Source organism: Mastigoproctus giganteus, chromosome 9 (assembly GCF_048544385.1).
Source record: "Mastigoproctus giganteus isolate SK-2022 chromosome 9, ASM4854438v1, whole genome shotgun sequence".
NCBI classification, from domain to species: Eukaryota; Metazoa; Arthropoda; class Arachnida; order Uropygi; family Thelyphonidae; genus Mastigoproctus; species Mastigoproctus giganteus.
In genome coordinates this window covers 203,409,484-203,427,606 of record NC_143583.1, presented here as the reverse complement: position 1 = coordinate 203,427,606, position 18,123 = coordinate 203,409,484, and the positions used below count along the sequence as shown (strand labels likewise).

The 18,123-nt window shown below is 35.4% G+C and overlaps 1 protein-coding gene across 1 annotated transcript in view; it reads left to right on the top strand.

Annotated features, from left to right (window-relative positions):
• Positions 1–2,063: 2,063 nt before the first annotated feature.
• LOC150081042 (phosphatase and actin regulator 2-like) overlaps positions 2,064–18,123 on the top strand; it is a 286,501-nt gene continuing 270,441 nt past the window's right edge. Inside the window, exon 1 of the mRNA XM_090381992.1 lies at positions 2,064–2,209. The gene's annotated coding sequence lies outside the window, so the exon portion shown is untranslated. The remainder of the gene's footprint in view (positions 2,210–18,123) is intronic.

Sequence of the window (18,123 nt, the reverse complement as noted above, 5' to 3'; positions counted from 1 at the left end):
TCAACACAGATTCTCACCTGTTAGGTCGCAAGAGCCTGATCTACTGAAGTGTCCTTCTCCACCGTAAGGAACCCCCAATTTTCCCAAAGAAGAATAGACCTATTCCTGCCAGAAGAGATGGGGGAACTGAGCGTGACTCTTAACTCCAGCAATCCAAGTTCTTAGAATTATAGTCAAACAACCATATGGACAACACACTGTACTACTCTATGTTGCACTACCAATCCAAGCTGCAGAAGCATTCTTCGCTTATGAATACGGCAGTGGCAATGTCATAGAAAGCCGAGAAGTTATCTAGTGCCCCCCCCCCACACACAGGGTGAAAAAGACCCGAGTGTGAATGCCATTGATGACATGAGGAATTTTTATGGGCCTTTTTTACAACGGAGATAGTTTTGGTTTCAGGACAGGATAGCATGGTTTTTTCTCCTGGAAACCCGTGGTTTTCCTTCAGCAATAGGCAAATCGACAACAGAACATACTCAATTTACAGACATATTATATACAGCGCAATATGGACAAAGTATAGACACCTAGAGTACTGTATACAGGTCTGGAGGCCTCATTTCAAGAAGGATGTAGAGCTGCTGGAACGAGTACAGAGAAGGGCAACAAGATTAGTGAATGGAACAAAGGGGTGCTCTTACGAAGAAAGGCTTAAGTTTTGCAAATTACAGTGTCTGGAGACTAGGCACCAGCGAGGTGATCTGATAGAGGTGTATAAAGCCTTGAATGGTTTAAGCATGCTCAATGCTGATGGGATTCTTCCTCTAGCTCAGAAAAATCACCTGAGAGGGCATAAATTCAAATTGAGGAAAGACAGATGTAGGATAGACGTGCGGAAATTTGCCTTTAGCCAGCGGGTGGTTGGTTGGTGGAACAGACTTCCATCCCTTGTGGTGGAGGTTGATAGCCTAAATAAGTTTAAGGCTCAGCTGGACAGGTATTTTGAACGAACAGAGGGGTGAAGTGGAAGTGGGTTTTTTTTTTTTTTTTTTGGCTGATGCTGCATAAGCTTGCTTTCTTGCATCAAATGCCTCTACTAATGCTAATGCTAATGCTAAGTCGCCGATGCGACTAATTCCCTAAAAAAACAAACAAACCTACAGACAAGAGAAGTGAAAATATCTCTCCTATTTAGAAGGAGGCAGTTTTCACTTCGTGGCTGTATAGTCGGTCTCAGGCGTGGACAGTAAGGTTCCCCCTTTCGCGAAAAATTTGGATTTTCATCCAGTAAAATAGGAAAATCGACTAGAGAACATAGGCAATTTATGGATATTACTACATATGAGAAGAGAGTTGTTTCTGAAGAATTCCTGATATGATATATATATATATTTGAATATATTTTATTTTCAAGAATTACGTACCCTTTATTTGATATATTTCATTAAAACTAACACAATAATGAACTCATCTCAATTTTGGCAGTTCTCTATAATACAGATTAAATTTAATGTGTGCTCCATGGCAGAGCTTGAATCACTGTTACTGGACAGTCCAAATAATCAAAATTTTCTTATTCGTGTCTTATGGTCGCTTGCAAAGAGACCAGTTACGTCACTTACGAAACCTTTTATAATAGATGGTTATAACCCCCTTTACCCAGTCTTATGATGAGAACTGTATTTTAATTTTTGAAATATCAGTACATTATATTTTGCGTTGTTACGTACAATGTAGTGTATATTGTGTTATATTTTAACTTAATGTAATTTGTCCACATTTTTTTTAAATTTTAAATTTTAATAAAAGGGCACTTAGATAATTATTCTTATATCTTAAAAAGAAATAAGTAAATTGTCTCTGTTACATTCCTTTTTTGCATTATTTTGTGTTATAATTAAGTACGGGATCTTACTGATTTTTAAGTGTTTTTAATAAGTCGATTGTCTTAGATATTTGAAAAATCTAAGATTGAATGGTTTATTATACCATCTATCGCACATCGTGCGATTGGCTGGTTGAATAGCCTAACTTCTAAGCGTTGAAGTAAAATGAGATTGGTTGTGTCACATTCGGAAGTTTTCGGGACTTGCTTCGGCAGCAACCAGCCATTTTAGGAAATGTTCGACTGTTGTTATGTTTGTAATAGCAAGTGGAGGTGAAAATTTGTTTGAAACTGGACGCTACTGATATAGTGATATTATATATATTTGTTCATTCTTTAAATCATCACATCTTCCTGGCTTATATAGGACAAAGAATGGTATGTAGAACGCTTGTTTTGCATTTGCTAGTAACTAAAGTTTGTTCCCAAAACTTTTAAACAGCAGAACGATGGTCATACTGATCGATCTTTGTTTAGGCCTAGTGTATAGCCCACAGGTAACCTGACAACTAGCGTCACGCCTGAGTGCTTCCGTGTTGGCGGAATGTTTTAGTGTATGGGAGGAAGTTCGATGTATCGATTATTTTCCCACCCCCCCTTTTCCACCTGTCTTCTTCTTACAGTGTTGTAAAACTTTTTTTTTTTTTTTTTTTGAACTATGGTAACCACGACTCACCAGAACGCCAGTGTTTATCGTGGATAGAAACCCTTATATATATCTGTGATATGAATTGAATTTCATATTTTTTAATGCAAACTCCCTTTTGATTATGTTACTGTAGCCGGTTCGAACACGGCTGGAATGGGACTTTTTCTCTTATTTAAAAGTGATTGACTGTATTCATCGCAAAAAAGTTCTTTAACTCTAGTATAACAAAACGATCTGTTGAACGCGAAGACCTGGTTAGAAAGGTGGTTTCATCACACAAAATTCCTAGATAAAGGATTTTGGTATATCTTTCACTGCGTTTTTTTTTTTTTTTTTTTCGGTCTCTAAACTCGTATTTGTTTCCTAAAAGGCACAGCGGAATTAAAAGATTCACTTTTCCCTACAAACTTTTAATTTAATAATACAGTTGCATGTTGCAGTATTTCCTAACCTTTTTCCAAATACGGAACACTTATATTTGAGTCAAGGCCATGGACCACAAAAAATATTACACTATGCGTTCAAGTATATTAACTATATTTTTAATACAGTAATATATACTCAACGTATGTAGTATACATTCGGTTGTTGTAGGCATACCTGAACTCCCATCACTGTTAATGGGATTATTGCCTACTGCAAAAAAAAAAAAAAAAGTCCCGCATTCTGCTTTCATAAGTTACGCGGACACAAGTGGATAAACGTTGGTGTGCAGCATTATGAATATCATCAGTATACAGAATATATTCTTAACTATAGAATGTGCCTGTTAAAAGCAATAAATTATATGTGAAACTTCACAGCGAATCGAGTTTCATTATTAAATTTATCTAACTGCCCTCAAATTTATAAAACAATGTATGTTTACATTTAAGTATACATAATTCTCTTAAATTTTTGTGTACCTGTTCGCCTTAGCAGAAATGCTAAACTCTGCTTTTTAAAAACAGAACAGAATATTTATTTCCGAAAAATTATACATGATTTTTAATTTATACTCGTGTACCAATTTTTGTATTATTGAATAGATACCGATATTTTATTTAATATCTGCATATACAATTCAAAGTTTAATGCGGTGTACATGTATATCTGAAATTAAATCCCAACAATGAGATTAATCCGTTTATACATTTCCGTGTATTTCGCGAAATAAAAAAGTTTCTGACAGGTATTTAAAGAAAGGAATTCAGTTGAATTAACAAATAATTAAGTAAAAGTTATATAAAGTTAAAACTATTTTTAACCTCCTTAAAAATATGATCTTGTCCAAACACAAGTACATTTTATATATATATATTTATATCGCTATAACAAGGGAATTGATAAATGGATTAATCTCATTGGTATATTATGTTTCAAATTTTTAAAATGAAATTCACTCCAACAATTTTTGTTATTGAGACTACAACCATTGTAATTGTTTACAGTTATAGGTAATAACAAATGAGAAATAATAATAAATAAATACTTTTCTGAAACGCTGTTCACATTATATCATATTTGGTTTATTACAATAGATCAATTAACGATTATAATAAGTGGGGTGTAATAATTGAATTACCGTATTTTTAGGCTTACAAGACTCACTTTTTTTTTCGTATAAATACCTTAAAAAATCACCCTGCATCTTAGAAACCGAAAGTGGCAATACAGCACATTGACAAAACTTAGAGTTAACATATAGTAGTTAATGGATTGTTAACTACTATCAGTAATTGTCAGGCTGTTGTTGGAGTAACACGTGAATTCCAGTTATATAGTTAAGCCCTAATCAATGGCAGGCACATCAAGAAGGCAAAATTATATATACAATTGGATTTAAGCTAAAAAGTAATACAATATGCCAAAGAACACAGGAACAGAGCAGCAGCAGAAGAACAAAATTTTGGACCAATGCCTATTGAGAAGATGAATCGTCAATGGAGGAAGCAGGAAATTTTATTACAAGAAGCTAAAACAAAGCACAACCTTTTGTAAAATTCCACCTAATGGCCAAATTTGGAAGAAAACTTGTGTTGTTAGATAATGGAACTAAGAGACATGGGTATTGCAGTGAGTACTAAAATGATAATAGTAGAAGTACGGAAATGAGCAGCTGATATTGGGATAAAAAAAAAAAAGAAGGTAAACTGCAGCCATTATCAACCTACTGCAGGACGGAAGCCTCCTCAACAATTCATGTTGAGGGAAATAGACCGTAATCTGCCACTCTGGTCCAGTGCAGGTTGGCAGATCGACCATATTTAGCAGTCAGGGGCTTGTACCCCGGTCTACTCAGAGTGTATGCCATTGCACTCATGCTCCTGACCACTGTACTATTGGGATACACTACTTTAAAAGAACTGAATTTTTGTGTTATTGCTTCATGAAAAGAAATGGGTTAAGTTTATGCACAAGAACTAGAATAGCTCAGAGAATGCCTGCTGAGCATGAACCGAAAATATTAATTTACATAAATTTGTCCTTAATGCTAGAAAATGAAGCAACTACGAACTTAGCCAAATCAGGAATATGGATGAAATTCCGTTGACTTTTGATATGCCATCCAATAAAACCGTAAATCAGAGAGGGCAAAAATCTATAATTATTAAAACCACTGGACATGAAAAGACACACTACATTGCAGATTTAGCTTGTTGTGCTGATTGGACCAAACTTCCACCAGTGTTAATTTTTAAAATAAAAACTTTACCGAAAGATAAACAACCGAATGGAATTTGCGTACTTGTACAACTGAAGGGAGGGAGGGATGGATGGATGAAGAATGAATAAAGGATTGGTTTGTAAAATTTGGTCCAAGCATCCTGGTGGACTACTGCGTAAAAATGTATTACTAGTGTGGGATCAGTTTAGAGCATATAGGACTGAAAACATCAAACAACTAGCCGAAATGATGAAAAAGAATTGGAGGTAATTCTGGGTGGCTTAGCTTCCCAGTTACAGCTGTTAGATGCCAGCATTAATAAGCCATTCAGAAATAATATGCGGGAGCAATGGAATAAATGGATGACATCTAATTTTTATCCATCTCATTGTTGATATTGTCAATAGTTCTTTGAATACTTTCCAAAATGTTGGAGTCACTCTGATATTCAACTACTATGACATCATCAGCTCTTAAAAATTCATCAAGAACAATTTTTCCACTGATCAAACCTCTCGCTTGGAGTTCTTCCCAAGATTTTGAACTACTACAAGATTCTTGCAGTAGTTCAAAATTCTTGTGAACTACTACAAGATTCTTGCAATCTTGTAGTAGTTCATCGCTGTTAATTGGCATTTTAGCAAAACCTGCTTTTGCAAAACAATTCTTAATCGTTGTTTCCATCACATCTTGACTCCACACTTTTGCCAGCTCTGATATGCACATCTGCAAATCTATAACAGAATCTATAGATTGGTTGGGTTCTATTCTGAGTATAATTTTTTTCAGTTTACGCCCTTGGTAGTGCATTTTCAAATTCTTGATTATGCTTGGTCCATTGGCTGTAGTTTAGACGAGGTATTCGGAGGGAAGAAAACAAGCTTCACACTTGTAAGTTTTGAAATTACCGAGTGAAGGTGGGCAGGGCAGTTGTCGACAATCAATGTGATTTTTCTGTTTTCTTTTGTCATCTTTCTATTGAAATTTAAAATCCACTGTTCAAAAATTTCACTTGTTATCCAAGCTTTTTTTTTTTGTTATATTTGTAGTCCAACTCTAACGACTTTACTCCTTTGAAACATCATGGTGGTTTACTTTTGCCTATTATCAAAAGCTTCAGTTTTTCATTACTAGCCATATTTGCACCAACCAAGACTAATTCTCTACTTACTATTTTTACCAACTAAACATTTATCATCTTTAAAAGTCAGTGTCTTGTTTGTCAAACATTTAATAAATAGATCTGTTTCACCAATTCTGAATATGCTTTTGGATCATAGCCATTTGGTAGAAAATTTTTTTTCAAACTGTTTCTTTCCAATGGGTACAGTCTTCTTCAATTAAAATTCCACCTTCACTAGAAATAACTTTTTCGAGTAAGCCATGGTGCTTTTTAAATTTATCCAGCCAACCAGAACTGTCTTAATGTTTTATGTCCTACAAAAGATGTGTACTCCATACCCTTTTCTTTTATTAATGGCCCCGATATCAGCATGTTTTGGTCTCAAATCAACTTCACCCACTTAAAAATGGCTTCATCTACATCTTCATACAGGCATAATTTTACTAATTCAAATCAAAAAAGGCATAATTTTGCATGCATCCGATCGAGGCCCATTTCCTAAAACAGTTTGAGAATTGAAACACGGTATTTCAGAATGGTTGACACACTACTGGCAGGAAAACCAAATTTTGAAGCATTTTTTTTCTTTCTTTTCTTTTTTTAACACCCCGATTTACACTATTAAGTAGTATTTTTGTATCGGTTTTTCTACTACACTCAAGGATTTCTTCTTAGACACTGTAAGCTTACTTGCACAGTAGCTAAAACAAAACTGATTTATGGACCACTTGTACCTACCATGTAAACAAAGACAGATGAAATTTAGTAAAAGTGTGGATGACTCATTTCTGTTAAACAACAGATAAATTTCCGGGATAAAGGAAAATCGCTTTCTCCTAATTCTCTAATTGTGTGTTTACAGTAGAAAACAGGTTGACCAGAGCCAAAATCTGCATTGGGAATATGCCTTAATCTTTGCCAATGGCTGTGGACACAGATAGCAGTTGACTAGTGTGACTTCTCAGTACAGTACAGGTGGTTGTATAGGTTTTACAGGTACCACTAAATTGTAGAATGTTTTAGCTCTTAATTAGTGCTTTCTACAACATCAGCTCTATTGCTTAAAGGCCAGAGGTGCGAACAGTGTTTACCCAGGTCTCTCGAAATCAGTTCGTTATATGGAAATTTTCTTCTTTATACGAAAACTATTTTCATTGTAATTATCAAGGGTAAATCAAAAGAAATTTGCTAAATAGAAAAACTCACTATATGGGAATTTGTTAAAGAGAGCTCCGATTATATTTGACAAAAGGAGTCCAAACTATACCTGCAGATTCCAGACTAAGGTTGTATGCCTTGTACACATCATGATAATAAAAATGTTCGTTGTTAAGTCTTATAAGATTTAAAAAATCCCAGATACGTGATTTTTTCTTTTGATTTTTTTTTTTTTTTTTTTCATCACGATGACTAAAGTTACTCGGTTATTAATCTCCCCTTCTACTTGTTTTCTAAATCTATAACTTAAGATAACACAATTTTCATTAACAGAATAATGAAATATCTAACTACTTTGCACTTATTCATCCTGTACTGGGAAACTTATCCATCTTGTAGGGTCTCTAGTGGGAAAGGCTATTTTTATAAAAAAAAAAGGTGAGCACACAGAGTAAATGAGGTCTTTTGAAATGCATAAGGGAGGGGGGTTCACTTTGAATTGGAACATTGGCACATATGTCTCTGTGGCTACTTATTCATAGCAATCTCTTATTGGGACAACTATGGAATTGTTCTGTGGTGCCATTTGGAGATATCTTGGGTGCTATCTTTGTTACCACTTAGTTTTAGTAATGGCAAAAATGATGCCATGAAGCCAGTTTATATAGTATCAGCCATAAAAAAAAAAAAAAAACCCACTTCCTGTTTCATAATCCATCCTGTTTAATAATTGTCCAATACTTATTTAAATTTATTCAGTCCACTGATTTCCACAACACCAGGTAAAAGTTTATTCTAACACTCAATTACTGTTGGCTGAAAGTAAGTTTCCACAACCATCCTTTCCAGTTTAAATTTGTCATCTTGTGTGTGTTGTATGAGAAAGAGCAAGCTTATCTGTGAAAAGATCTAAACCTCCCAAACACTTCCTGATTCATTTCACAAATATACGTGATCTCAGTTCTAATCTCAGCGATGTCCATTTCCACTTGCAGTCTGCCAAACCCCATGTACTTTTTCTGACAGAATCTCAGTTATCGGATGATTCAACTGCTGCTCATCTCAGATGCCCAAATTATTCGCTGTATGATTCCTTTTGCCCCTTTGGGGCAAAAGAAATATGCACAAAGTACTTGTGCATGTACAAATTGATATATACATGTACATGAATATGCACAAAGTACTTGTGCATGCACAGACATATGCACAAAGTACTTGTGCATATGTCTGTTCTGATATTCCTGTCAGAGACTTGGTAATTTGGAATCTCCTCTCTTCGATGTTCTCTGGTTTAAAATCTCTCTACCTCATTGTGTCAAATTCATCTGTTGTCTCTATCGTTCTCCCAGCTCCACTAATCACTTGGAGCTCTTTGACTTCCTCTCTTTGCAACTTGATTTTCTCCAGTCCAACTTTCCTAACAGTGAGGTAATTTTCCTTGGTGATTTTAATGTTCACAACTCCAGCTTTCTGTTTTCTTGTCACACCGACCCAGCTGGTTGATTGCTGAGGCTTTTTCAATTACTAATGACCTTGCACAGATTGTTCATTTACCTACAATAATACTGGACAATCCTAATCATACAGCCAAAACGCTTGATCTGTTTCTCACAAACAACCCTTCTAAGTACAGTACACGGTTGAAGTGAGAGGTCCTTTAGGCACTTCAGATCACAACTTGGTGATTGTCTCTTCTCCTCCAATGGAGCCTTTATCTCATTGCTGTTCCCAACCTAGTGTTGTTTGGCATTACAAAAATGCAAAATGGGATGACCTGTGAGATTTCTTTTCTTCTTTTTATTGGTCAGATTACTGTTTCAAAACTTCTGATGTCAACGTTTGCTCAGATCGTGTCAGTGAAATTATTCTTGCGGAATGGAATCCTTTATCCCACACTCGACTTTAAAATCTCGTCCTTTATCTAAACCTTGGTTTTCCAATAAATGTGCTAAGGCTGTTCAAGAAAAGCACGTTGCATATCGTAATTGGCTTGTTTCTAATTCTTCGGTTTCATTTTCTGCCTACACCAAAGCTCGCAACAATTGTAAAACAGTTATTAATCTGTCCAAACTAGAATTTGAACAGGCTAAGAGTAGAAAACTTTCTTCTTGCCCTAATGGTAGCCGAGTATTCTGGTCTCTTGCCAAAGCTATTGGCCGCAACTTTTGCCCATCTCTGCTCCCACCTCTGTCCAAACCAGATGGTTCTGTTGCCACTTCAGTCAAGGATAAAGCTGACCTGCTAGCATCCCATTTTTTTTCCAACTCATGTATTAAGGATCTTGGTAAAATACCTCCCACCATTCCCAACACGCTCCATTCAATGCCTCCTGTGGTCTTCCGTCAGAAGGATTTTGACAAATCTTGATGCTAAGAAAGCTCCATGTCCCGATGGTATTTCTCCACTTGTTCTCAAAACCTGGGCTCCTGAACTTACTCCTATTCTATGCCGCCTTTTTTCACTTTCTTATTCCAAAGGTGTTTTTCCTTCTGCTTGGAAATTTGCTCATATCTAGCCAGTTCCTAAAAAGGGTGACAAATCCCTCTCATCCAATTATCGTCCCATTGCAATTACTTCTACTCTTTCTAAAGTAATGGAGAAATCAATTAACCGCCAACTCTTAAACTACCTAGATACCTTCCATCTGATCGACGATCGCCAGTATGGATTCCGCCAGTGCCGATCCACTGGTGATATTCTGGCTTATGTTACCCATTTATGGACTAATTCAATGGAAAGGTTCGGCGAAACACAAGTAGTTGCTCTTGACATCCCAAACGCTTTTGATCGTGTTTGGCATAAAGATCTTCTAAACAAACTTCCATCTTATGGTTTGCCAATGGTTTTTTGTAATTGGTTATCCAGTTTTCTCTCTGATCGTTCACTGAGGGTGATAGTAGATGGCTCTCTGTTTTCTAACTTCTCCACTAATCCCGGTGTCCCCCAAGGTTCAGTTCTTTCCCCCACTCTTTTCCTCTTGTATATTAATGACCTTCTTCCATTGACTGGAAATTCTATCCATAGTTTTGCCGATGATAGCACATTGCATTCCACTTTCCATTTTGAGAAACCTTGCCCTGCTCAATCAGCTTCAACTTCTCTAAAATCTGCTACCAATTCCTTAAATGCTGATCTTCACGTAATTCTCCAGTGGGGCAAAGACAACTTAGTTGATTTCAATCCTTCTAAAACTCAGTCTTGTCTTATATCTCGCAAAAAGGATTCTTCTGCTCCTATGCTTATCTTTAGTGACACTCCGATTTCTAGGCAAAATGATATATATCTTTTGGGGATTACCCTGACTTCTAATCTCTCTTTGTGCAAGCACATGAGAAATATTGCTTCCTCTGCATGTAAAAAACTTGGATTTCTCTTTCGCTCTCGGCATTACTTTTCTTTCAAACAGCTGCTCCTGTATAAATCGCAAATCCGCCCTACCATGGAATTATACCAAAACCTCTCTCAGGCTTTTTGATTCCATTCAGAAGAGGGCAGTTAGATTAATTAATGATTCATCTCTAACAGAGTCTCTCCACTCGCTGTCTCATAGGTGTACTGTTTCTGCAGCATGCCTCTTCTACAGATATTTCCATGGGCACTGTTCTTCTGAATTGGCTTCTATAATTCCCGCTCTCTACTTCAAAACAGTCTGAACACATGCAGCCACCAGCCAACATCCATTTACTGTCGAACTTCAAACTCACAGAACCAACTTTTCATCTTCCTCGTTTATTCATTCAACTGCCGTTTTCTGGAACAACCTTCCTTCATACGTATTTCCTGAAAATTAGTCTACAGAAGTTCAAGTCCAATATGAACAAATATCTTCTTTCGTCTTCTCAACCTCCAATCCAAGCACGGTAATAAGTACTATAGGTTGTAATACCTCTCGTATTTGGGGTTTACATAAAAAAAAAAAAAAAAAAAAAAAAAAAGAAGAGTAAAGATTACCTCTGTCTCTATTGGCAAAATTTTTGTATACTGTTGACAGAATACAATGAGCTGAACTAGCAGCTTGTTTGCACTGGTTCGGGAACTTCATGTCAGCATGTACAATTATCCTGAGGTCTTTTTAATTTGCTACCACCTTGAGTTTGGTACCACCTAAATGGTATATTATTCTGAGATTATTGTTGTTTAAATTTAAACATTTGGATAGCAATAATCTTATAATTTATATATCAATTATCTCATTTATATATCAGTTAAATATCAATTAGCCTCAAATCTCTATTTTAAGTTTAAACTTGCAATAATTAAAAACATTGCAATTATCAATGTTGTCTTTTGAAATGAGTGGGGATATGGAGGAGGAGCTCACTTTGAAATTAAATTGGAACACTGGCATTCTGTCTATGTGCTTACTTCTTCATGCAAATGCGTAATTGGGATAGCTACATGGGATTGTCTCATGGCACCATTCAGAGATGCCTTTAGTGCTGCCTTTGTTATCAAGTGTCGTTGTTTGTAGCCAATCCTGTCATATCATTTTAATATCAGGTTTTATATTTAAATTTAAAGTTTCAAACAAGTTATTAATAAATCAAAGTTGACTGAGAATTCTAAGAGTGGAAAACTTAATTCTTATCCAGAGAGTTGTCAAATTTTTGATTTGTGGCAAAAAAAATACCGACTGCATCCTGATGGTTCTGTTTGTACTTTCATTTAAAGAAAAAAGAGACTGCTTAGTTTCATTTCAATTTTCCTTCTAACTCTTGCTTTAATAATTTTGGTAAATATATTCCTGCCATACTAAATTTCACATCCTTCCACAATTTTCATAGAAGGTGATCTAAAAAATATAAATTTTTTTTTTTTATGCAGTCTCCAGGTTCTGATAGCATTTTGTCAGGTGTTCTTATTAAAGACTGTGCCCATAACTAACTTGTGTTTGTTTGCCTTTTTACATTTATATTCCATTGATGCCTTTATTTCATGGAAATCTGGCATATATAACTGATTCAGAAGCATAAAGCCTAATATAGCAGTTAATGGGTTCACCCATTAAGTGCCAGATTTTAATCAATGGGAAGCATGTATGAGTTCTTTCTACTGGCAGTTCTTTAAAGTTTAATGTGCAGGTAATTTCCTCATGAAGGAACGCAGAAAATATAGGGGATTTTTTTTAATCCAGTAAAATACCAATCCTGTCTTATTTCCTACAAAAAAATATAAATAAATAAGGGAGTATAAATAAAAATTAAATTTGTAATCTGCTATGCATTTCCAGTACCACTTGCATTTTTAGGGTGGTATAGATGATGTGAAAATAATGCATCTTTACTTGGATTACTTTCAACTTTCAACCATTCTAACAAAAACATACTTAAAAATATTACTTCCTTTGTAATCCAAAAAACTAGGCTCTCTTTCTCTCCTGGTTTTATCCATTGTCTGAGCAGCTGTTAATTTTATAGAAACTCAAATCTGGCTCACTGTTGGATATTATATGCATATTATGTGGGTCGTGCTAGCAAAATCTTAATCCTTTTGCAAGTATACACGCATGCACACACATGTGTTTTGATATAACAGATAAAAGAAAGAAATATGAACACAAATTTTGCTGATGCTTTCAGTGTAGCATCAACAGTGGAGTTGGGTTGAGTCCCCCAGTGTGTCAGACAATTAGCACTAACAACATGTAATATCAACAAATTACACCTGTATATTTAACCCCAGGGGCTCACATCTGGTGAGTATGGGCTTGGCACACCCAGGGTCCTGAGCTGGATATCATCATTCTTCTCTTTCTTGGCGATTCCCTTCTATTTCTGACTCTCTCTCACAGGGTAACTCGGGAATTTTTTTTGGTTGGTGCAGCATAAGTCTCAGGCTTCCTTCCACCATATGGCTAATAATAATAATATGTAGATTCTGTTGAAAATCTACAGACAGTGATACATCTATCACTGTGTTTTTAGTGTGTTTATTACTAATAGTAGTCATTTTTATATTTATGATGGTTTGGAAAATCAATGTAGGAAGGTGTACCCTTTCAACAAGTTTTTTAATGTGAACTGTGAATGGATTCCAGCTAGAATGAACATGTATGTCACTTAGCTGGGAACCATTCAGAGTTTAGTTCCAAGCTCACTATACTAAGTAGTCCTTTCCTTTTTTTTATATTTGGTTAGTTCATTTTTCTTCTTTCTTTTCTTTCATTATTTTCTTTTTCATTCTTTTAGCATTAGCATTAGTAGAGGCATATGATGCAAGAAAGCAAGCTTATACAGCATCAGCCCAAAAAAACCATAACCATTTCACCCATCCATTTGCTCCAAATGTTTGTCTACTTCTGTCTTGAATTTATTTAAGCTGTCAACTTCTACATCGACAGATGGAAGTTTGTTCCAGCAATCAACCACCCCCTGGCTAAAGGCAAACTTCTACTCATCTATACTACAAATGTCTCTCCTCAGTTTGAATTTATGTCCCCTCAGGCAATTAATCTGGGCAAGAGGAAGAGAATCCCATCAGTATTGAACTTTCTCAAACCATTCAAGGCTTTATACACCTCAATCAGATCACCTCGCAGGTGCCTAGTCTCCATACACCGTAATTTGCAAAACTTAAGCCTTTCTTCATAAGAGCAACCCTTTGTTCCATTCACTAATCTTGTTACCCTTCTCTGTACTCGTTCCAGCAGCTCTACATCCTTTCTAAAATGAGGCCTCCAGACCTGTATACAGTACTCAGCCTTATACAAGGGGATAATCACCTCCTTATCCTTTCTAGAAAAATTCCTGTATATCATTGGCAAGACACCATGAGCTACACTTGCAGACTGTCTAAACTGCTCAGAAAACTTCATATCTAATTGCACAATTACCCCCAGGTCCTTTTCATTCTCTACCAACCTAAGTGTAGTACCACACAGTTGATACATTACTGTGGGGTTACTCCATATGCATTACTTTACATTTGCCAATGTTAAACTGCAGTTGCCACCTCCCAGCCCATCTTATCTTTTCTAGATCCTGTTTCAGTAGCGTATTGTCATTAGCGTAATTAACAGCCCTGCCAACTTTCTTATCATCTGCAAACTTAGACATTAAGCCTGATATACCTTCGTCAATATCATTAATAAATACAAAAAACAACAATGGACCCAACACTGAACCCTGGGGGACTCCACTAATAACATTAGTCCACGAAGAGCAGTGTCCATTGATTATCACTCTGACTTATCCCACTCAACCGTTCCTTTATCCATAGCAGCAACTTGCCCTTAATGCTACACTGCTCCAATTTGTAGAGCAGTCTTCCATGTGCAACAGTATCAAAAGCCTTCCTATTTGTAAAAGAATAAGAGAAGTTTACCTCAGTATGATGCATATAATACTTCTGTATAACACTCTCCAAAAATTAAAATTGGTAAAACATTAATTCAAAATAATTAAAATAAATTGAAAACAATTAAAAATTAATTGAACACAATTAAAAAAATAATTAAAAATTATTTACAAAAAGTTTTTAACATAAATATGAAAAACAATTTTACTTCCTGAAGCTGACAATGCATTTCGACTGTATTTCGTGATTACAGGAATGAAATTACTACGTATGTGTGAGCATGCATCTTAAATAGAGATTATTAGTCTTTGCACATGTGCGTAAAAGACCAGAAATTGGAGATTAGATATGGTCGGCAAACGTTAATAGAATTCCCATTGTAATTTAATTTTCTGAAATTAAATTACATGGTTTCTGAAATTAATAGTTTTGTATAATTTCATTGAATTCAAGTATTTTGGCCTCATTGAAAAAAATGTATGTTTTTCATTAACGGCACGAAAGGCTAATTCTGATGCTGCCGAACGAGAAGCACGAACAGAGGATGCATGCTGTTTAATGCGAAAATTCAGAGGAAACCACGTGGAACCTTGGTAAGACTAATCACTGCAAGAAATGTATACTAGGTCATTTATTTGTGTTGTGAAAGAGGAAAGAACTGAGTAATTGTTCAGTATAGCATGTAATTTCTGTATTGGTCTGGTCACAATCTTAAATTGGGTATCTTTAAAAAATGTGTTAAGCTGTTGGTGCCACTGTTCAATGTATGGAACAGAAATAAAGTATTTTTTTCATGCTACTATTGTTGGTTGACAGTTTTTTTTTGTCTCCTATCCTTAGCTTGTACCCTAATTCAGTATATAGTCGCAAGGGAATAACCCCTGTTTAAGAATTTGCTGGTTAATATCTGTATGTCTGAGTCTAAAGCAGATTCCGTTGTTGAATATTTATAGGCATTAAGAAATTGATTAAAGATAATATACCTTTTGTAGGTGAATGGGTCATAGCTGTTATAATGCAGAAGCATACTGGTGTGCGTTGGTTTACGATAGATGTTAAATTGGATTTTATTTGAGTCCTGAGTAAGCGTGAAATTTAATGACTTAGTATCTGTATTTTCCCTTTCCAATGCAAAATTGAGTTTGGAATGAATATTATTAAATTAATGTAAAATGCAGTGCTTTTTTGTAAAAAAAATAGGTGCCGGTACTCATTCTTTGCTATCAGGAAAAATTGAAAATTAAAAGGATATGAAAAGTACTCTAATCCCCCCCCCCCCAATATTGTTACTTTAGTAGTTTTTTTTTTAGAATAAGAACAAGAAATTAAGTATATTAACACAGTTTATTAAGCATAAATTAATTATTCAAGTATATAAAAAAATAAGTAAAATGTGAGTAAAATAAGTAGAAATAATTTCATAATAAAGTTTTTGTAGAATATTCCAAATTTTTATTAAATTCTCATCCGACACCCTATGCTGACTTCTTTTTCTGCTCTTTGTACCGGTTGCTGAATGACTTTTCCAAAGCAGCCACGAGTCGACATATTTTGCTGGATCGCAGCACGTCAGCAGATGGCCCACAATTTTAAGAAACAGTAGTGAAGAAACTGTTTTTATTATCAACGAAGCGCTGTTTGGTGATCAGATTTATTTCTGAAAATCCTTGTTCACATTCACTCGGTGAAATTGGTAGCATTTGATGAATGCTCTGAGTACGAACTCAGAGCATTCATCAAATGCTTCAATTCTTCAGAAACCTTCTTATCAATTAGGTATCCACGAATTGCATTTAACTCTAATTGACAATTTTCCAACTTCATTTTCACCAAATGCCAACATTTCATGTTTAGAAGGTTTAATGCCGACCGGGCTAGCCAGATGGGTAAAATGCCTGCCTTGCAACCCAAAGGTCACAAGTTCGAATCCCTCCTTGGGCTTGGATCAGAGTAAATGCAAAAACTTTGGGAGGTGCATTATGGCCACAGAAGCCGATGCACTAACAAAAAAAAAAAAAAAAAAAAAAGGTTTAATACCTTAGTTGTCTTCGTTTTCCTTCTCTTGTCATCGGTATTGTCACTAGTTTTTAAATTTTTTTCTTTTCCTTTTTTGAAACTGTTCAAAATATCGGTATCATTCGGATATTCAGGTAAAGTAAAGTGTAAACAGAGATAGGGAAAATTTTCAAAAAAATGTGGATAATGCACTTCCGTGAAATAACGGATGATTATTTATGGGGTAAAAGAAAATCACTTTTCTAATTCTCAAACGGGGCGCTTACAGTTCATTCACAGAGGTGTCCAACCTACGACCCCGTGAGGAAAGTGAACTAAAACAGCATTTTAAATTTTATTATTAAAAATTTTTTCTCATTAAATGTTTTGTTCAGTAAATGTAATTGTGTATTGTACTTAATTAATTTTTTTAATATTTTCAATTTTACTTTTACATGCAATAAGATATTGAAAATGCAACACACTAAAGAAACTTTGAATTTTTTTGAATATGGACCCGGTACTGGAAAAGGTTGGACACCACTGCAGCAGAAGGTGGGCCAGAGCCCATTGGGAATACCCCTTGATCTGCTCACTCTTGACCAGTGCGACTTCTCCGTATGTGGGACGGGTGGTCGGATAGGTTTTACCAGGTACCGCTAAGTTATACAATACTAAACACTTTAGCTCTCTTAATTTGCGCAGCAGCACTAATTGCCCGAAGGTCAGAAATGCGAACAGGCCGCACCAAGTTAATTCTCTCCTAATCCGTTCGTTAGATGAAAATTTTCTTCTCTCAATCGAAACTATTTTAAATGTAACTTCCAAGGGGAATTCAAAATAATTAAACAGAGGTCCAACTGAGTAATTTAGAATTATAAAAATGGTTATACAGTTTTATATAGAAAATATCTTAACAATAGACAGTAAAAATTGCAAATTTAGTTAAATCATTTTAAGCTTATTTGAATAGTAGGTAAACGTGTGAAAAAATTTACAGAATATTATAAATTTCAAAGTGCATTTGCATCCAAATGTCACACATCACTGTTAATAAAGGTGCCGGTACGCCGTACCGTCACAAAAAAAGCACTGGTAAAATGTCTTGGATAGTGCTACTATTAGTAATAATGAGAACATCGTTTAAATACCTCCCATAGTATGTGATATGGGGTAGAAAAGGCGTCAAATGTATATGCTCAATCGTTGAGAGATAGACCTCCGATATCAAACTACTTTGACTTAATCCCATTGGGAAACCAAACATTTGTTTGTATACTTTGCCTCGAAAGGTGATATAGTTGGCTTCAACTAATAGTTGAAGCATCATAGCTCTGGTTTATACTATCTAAGACCCAAGTATATGATATCAAAATTATTCTTTGCATCCAGTTCCTTTGTGACCACATAATAGTATCCAATCA